The sequence below is a fragment of the Scomber scombrus genome, chromosome 6, assembly GCF_963691925.1.
Source record: "Scomber scombrus chromosome 6, fScoSco1.1, whole genome shotgun sequence".
NCBI classification, from domain to species: domain Eukaryota; kingdom Metazoa; phylum Chordata; class Actinopteri; order Scombriformes; family Scombridae; genus Scomber; species Scomber scombrus.
This window is the reverse complement of record NC_084975.1, coordinates 3,903,223-3,909,424: the sequence shown is the minus strand read 5'-3', so window position 1 is coordinate 3,909,424 and position 6,202 is coordinate 3,903,223.

Sequence of the window (6,202 nt, the reverse complement as noted above, 5' to 3'; positions counted from 1 at the left end):
GAGAAAGAGAGAGAGAGAGAGAGAAAGAGAGAGAGAGAGAGACAGCGAAAGAAAGAGAGAGAGAGAGAGACAGAGAGAGAGAGACAGAGAGAGAGAGCAGCTTGTGATGCTTCTGCTCCTCGGCTGCTGTTTCACTGCAGATTTTAAAGAAGAAGAAGGTTGTTGACTGTTTTTATTGTTATATTATTTAACTTCTGTCCAGGTTTAAGGTGCATGTAGTTTTTATCTCTTTTGTCGCTTGTAGTTCTAAACTCAGATGAAAATGCAAAGCAAATAAATTGTAAATTGTAAATTTCCCCACTGTGGGACTAATAAAGGAATATCTTATCTTATCTTCTCTTATCTTATCTTATATAGTGAAAAATGTCTATCCCAAGTTCCCAAACCCCAGGGTAACTTTTCAAAATATCTTGTTTTTGTCCAAAACTCAAATAAAACTTTGTCAATTATCATATGAAAATGAGAAAGTATCCACATCTGGGAGGCTGGAAACTACATTTTTGCTATTCTTGCTTTACACTTATTGTAATTTTTTTACATTTGAGAGCTGTAAAAACACCATATACATGTTTATTTTTTCTAATGTGACCCACAGTATCAAACATGGAAATAAAATGCATAATTTGTTTAATTTCTGTACAGCTGATACACATTTTTATATGCATGCAAACAAATTTGACCTGTTTATTTAAAAAATAAATCAGAAATCAGCATTAAAACATGTTCATCATTCATCATATTCTATAAAATGTTCTCCTGGACCATAAATTAGCTTTTTTTCCGATAAGATTTATCAAACATTTATTAATGACTGATGGGGAATTTATGAATGTGAATTGGTGTGGAGGGTAATTATGAGTCAGAATATGAACAGTATGTAAAGGGTTAAAAGTTACCAATTAACAGCCAATAAATAAACCTCACCTAAATACACTCTGTCATGTTGCCTTTATACAGACAGGAGGTCTGCACAGCGTGGCGTTGTTGTTTCACCCAGTGCATGCTGGGATACGCTCCAGCTCTCCATCAACCTGAAAAAGATGATGAAGAATGATCCTTTATTGATCACCAACATGCTCAGATAAATATCTGAAATGTAGTTGAAGCTGTTTGCTGATGTTACAAAGACTGACTTACATGATATATACATACACAAATATGTACACTGTATATATACTCATATAAATATAAAGGGTCAATGATGGTTTTTTATGTCCGTGTGGTTTAGTTTAAATGTGAAAATAAATGTATGAATAACTTGCACACATTCTTTTTGTGTGGACCCAGCATCAAATTTCTGCTTTTAATCCATTTAGAGAGAATATATTAGAGGATTATGGTAAAAATGTCTAAGTGGTGTAACCATAAAAACTTTGTACCAAATAATTCAACTTGCTTAAAAACAGTAAATTCTCAATAAAACACCATATCAACTAGTTTGGCATGATCTTACATTATAACTTTTATATTAAATAAAGGTAATGGAATACAATTGTTCTAAATATTACATTTCATCTGGTAACCATGGAGATCAGGAACCTGATAGCTTTCTTTGTTTCTTTCTTTCTTTCTCTTCTTCCTCCTTTATCTTTCTTTCCTCCTCCAACTTCATGTTCTTTCTCTCTCTTCTTCCTCCTCTTTCCTTTCTTTCTTTTTCCTCCTACTTGTTCTTTCTTTCTTTCCTTCTCCTCTTCCTCCTTTTCTTTCTCTTCTTCCTCCTCTTTCCTTCTTTCTTCCTTTTTCTCCTACTTGTTCTTTCTTTCTTTCTTTCTTTCCTTCTCCTATTCGTCATTTCTTTCTCTTCTTCCTCCTCTTTCCTTCTTTCTTTCTTTTTCCTCCTACTTGTTCTTTCTTTCTTTCTTTCTTTCTAGGTGGATCAAATATGTAATATGTATCATTCTTTTGTGGTTACACCATTTGACATTTTCAGGAGCATTCAGTCTTACTTTTGGTAAAAAATGGTGCAAATGTCATTTCAAATGATATAAAACCAACAAAAATACTAAATGTACATTTTAACAAACCTGATGCTGCTTTTAAATCTATTTTTAAAGATATTTTTGAATTGCTCATCTTACCAACCTTTATTTATCTCTGACCCTTATATACATACTATATATATACTCACCACACATATACAGACACATACAAACAGTCGACCCTTATATATGTAAACATGAGTTTTTTTTTCCATCCCAGCCGTCTTTCATCACCTCACTTTAATGTTTCCTGATAAATGTTTTTTCTCCAGTGGAAACTCGGAGAGCTGCTGACGGCTGTTTTTAACCACTGATGGAAACCGGAGCATACGGACTGCCTCTGTGTGTGTGTGTGTGTGTGTGTGTGTGTGTGTGTGTGTGTGTGTGTGTGTGTGTGTGTGTGTGTGTGTGTGTGTGTGTGTGTGTGTGTGTGTGTGTGTGTGTGTGTGTGTGTGTATAAGGCAAATAAACGACTGTAACCTGAATGAGACACATCAACATGTTCTGATTATTTACTTCACTAACTTCATTTATAATCAGCTGTTGTCAGTTGATCATGTGATCTCCTCTCAGGTATCATTTTTTAAATATTTGTTGTTGTTGTTGTTGTTTTTTAAACTCATTTCCTTTTATGGAGTCTGAGAACATCTCTTCTTATTTTCTTGTCATTCATTTATGTTTATTTGTACATAAACAGTAAGATAATGTTGTGAATGTGACCGGCTCTGCTGCAGACTCCTTCCTGTTTCCAGCACTCCTCTATTTGTCTCTCTCTCTCTTTTTTTGTTTATGTGTTGTTGTCAGTGAAGCCAGCGTGGGTGTGGTTCTCCTCCTGGCTCTGCTGTGGCACTCACACCTGCCTCTCTCTCCCTCTCCTGCATTTATAATCTACTCCGACTCTCCAACTGCTCCTCTCACCAGATCGTTGTCTCACCTTCACCTCATCGTCAGCCAGCTGCTCCCACTTCATCCTGTCCTCACCCAGCAGGCCCCCTCCTTCACCCCCGCCAATCTACCTCCACCTCCGAGCTCCACCTCCCCCCCTCCCTCCCTCCTCCCCCGAGCCATCAGCCTCCATCAGAATTCAAACGCCTCTCTTCTCATTATTCAGCTCTTGGGTCAGACTCTTGCTCATAACAAATACAATCCAGATAACAGAAATTAAATAAATTCACCCTTCATTTTATTATTACCCAGGTTAAATGTTCACAGAAGAAGTATTCTGGATCCTTATCTTCTGTCTTTTATATGATTTTTCTGCCTTTTTTTCATTGCCGTATATCTTTGATTTTATAGTTTGCTTTGCACTAAAAAGCAGTGTGTAGTCAGCTCACATTTCAGATGTCTATGAGTTGTTAACAGCTCCACTAAATAGTGATTTTTCCCTCTAAACTTCTCACATGCTTTCATTTCAATAAATGTTCAAATGATCCAATATTTCAGCTAAAATCAAAGATTAGAGAAAAAGTCCAAAAACTGAAAACAGAACTTAGTTTTTTCTTCTTTCCTCTCCCATTAATCATCTCACCACCCCTCACATTTATCTGCTGACCCTTTGGAGGGGCCCCACCCCTAGGTTGGGAACCACTGGACTAAACTAGCTAACTGTATATAAAGTAGTGTAAACTAGCTCCACCTCCAGCAGCTACAACAGTAACATGCTGCTCTAACACTGATGCTTCACTATTAATAATCTAATGATGTCATAATAATAATATATCAGTCAGAGGACCAAACCACTACTTTTACTGTAATACTGCATACTACATCACTATAATACTGCAGTACTTTTACTGTAATACTGCATACTACATCACTATAATACTGCAGTACTTTTACTGTAATACTGCATACTACATCACTCATAATACTGCAGTACTTTTACTGTAATACTGCATACTACATCACTCATAATACTGCAGTACTTTACTGTAATACTGCATACTACATCGCTCACAATACTGCAGTACTTTTACTGTAATACTGCATACTACATTACTCATAATACTGCAGTACTTTTACTGTAATACTGCATACTACATCACTCATAATACTGCAGTACTTTTACTGTAATACTGCATACTACATCACTCATAATACTGCAGTACTTTACTGTAATACTGCATACTACATCGCTCACAATACTGCATAACACAGATAGATCCGACAGTTCAAGCAGTCATAACGACCACAATAACACACTTAGATATATGATGTAAACAGCACCGGATATACTGGAGGAGATAACTGCATACTTACATGAATATGATGGATGTACAAGGCTCAGGCTCATTACAGCCAACAGTGACGCAACAAATAAACATCTGCAATATGAAGATGGAAAGTAAATATGAATTATAAAACAATATATGTTTATATAAGACATTTATGTACATTTAACCCTCCTGTTGTCCTTGAGTCAAGGAAGGAAGGGAAGAAGAAGGAAGGAAGGGAGGGAGGAAGGAAGGAAGGAAGGAAGGAAGGAAGGAAGGAAGGAAGGAAGGAAGGAAGGAAGGAAGGAAGGAAGGAAGGGAGGAAGAAGGAAGGAAAGGAGGGAGGAAGGAATGGAGGAAAAAGGAAGGAAAAGAGGGAGGAAGGAAGGGGAGAAAAAGGAAGGAAAGGATGGAGGGAGGGAGGAAGAAGGAAGGAAGAAGGAAGGAAAAGAGGGAGGAAGGAAGGAAAGGAAGGAAGGAAGGCAGGAGGGAGGAAAGAAAGAGAAGGAGGGAGGGAGGAAAGAAGGAAGAGAGGAAGGAAAGGAAGGAAGGAAGGAAGGAAGGAAGGAAGGAAGGAAGGAAGGAAGGAAGGAAAGAAGGAAGGAAGGAAGGAAGGAAGAAAGGAGTCAGGAAAGAAAAAGAAGAACGGAGGGAGGAAAGGACAGACGGAAGGAAGGAAGGGAAGAAAGAAGGAACAGTCAAAACAGACGGGGTCAATTTGACCCGGGAGGACGACACAAAGGTTAAAGCTGTATGTGAGATATTCCAAGTTGTAATTTAATCATCTTGTTAGTTTTTGTGGCTCCTTGTTGAATTTAAATATTATTTAAACCTTTTTAAAAGTATAATTTCTCTTCTAATTAACAGGTTTGTGTTTCTCCCTTTTCTCATTTTTCTCTCAATGTTTCTACATATATATATATATATATATTTTATAAATCAGTGTTTCTGAATTAAAAGCCAATATATATAGGTGACGGAGTCGTAACATTTCTGCAGATTTAAATCTTTATGTGAGATGGATTATATTATTCATATTTAAAAGTTCTTGTTGGTTTTTGTGGCTCCTTGTTGAATTTAAATGTTATTTTAACCTTTTTCTAAAGTATAATTTTGCAGGTTTGTGTTTCTCCTCTTCTCCTTCTCCTCTAAATGTTTCTATATATATAATTGTTTTTTTTAATAAATCAGTGTTTCAGTTGTTTATTCTACTCTGTTGTTCCACCTCGGTGCTTTGAGCAGGTGGAGCCGGCTGAGTGAATGACGGCTCGGGCATCAGTCCACACAAAGCATCTCCGGCTTCAATAAAAACCTCCCGAGAGAGAGAGAGAGAGAGAGAGAGAGAGAGAGAGAGAGAGAGAGAGAGAGAGAGAGAGAGAGAGAGAGAGAGAGAGAGAGAGAGAGATGGAGAGATGTCCAGCTGATAACGGCTTCCTGCTATCGGCCGTCTGCTGAGGCAATTTCCTGCCGCACAGGAAATGAAAGAGCAGAGAGACGCAGGAGAAGCTGCGGCTGCTTTTGTTCTGACTGGGATGAAGCTTTATGAACAGATCGCAGGTGATACCTTTCCTCCGTCTCCTCCGGCTCTAACGCCAAATGTCTCCCATCAAAGGATGAAGAGGAGGAGGAGGAAGAGGATGAGGAGGGTGGGGGGGTGACGTCCATCATATACTTGAAAGCAGCTGAAGTGACATTTGGAGTCACAGTGTGAACAACATCTGCATCCTGACGAGGACGGACTGGACCGAACATGCAGCCGTGACATTTCTGGACAAATCTGTGAATGGAAGATTTGAAATGAATGAAAGTTAAAAATAAATAAATAAATAAATAAATAAAAACACTTTTTAGATTTTAATGGAAACCTTCTCGGAGATAAGGTCAATAAATCTTGTGTGTGTGTGTGTGTGTGTGTGTGTATATATATCGTCTTCACACACACATTTATTCACTTATTAAAGGATGAAGGTTGGGATTTTTCTTAACTGGTTTTGCTCTGCATGTGAGATT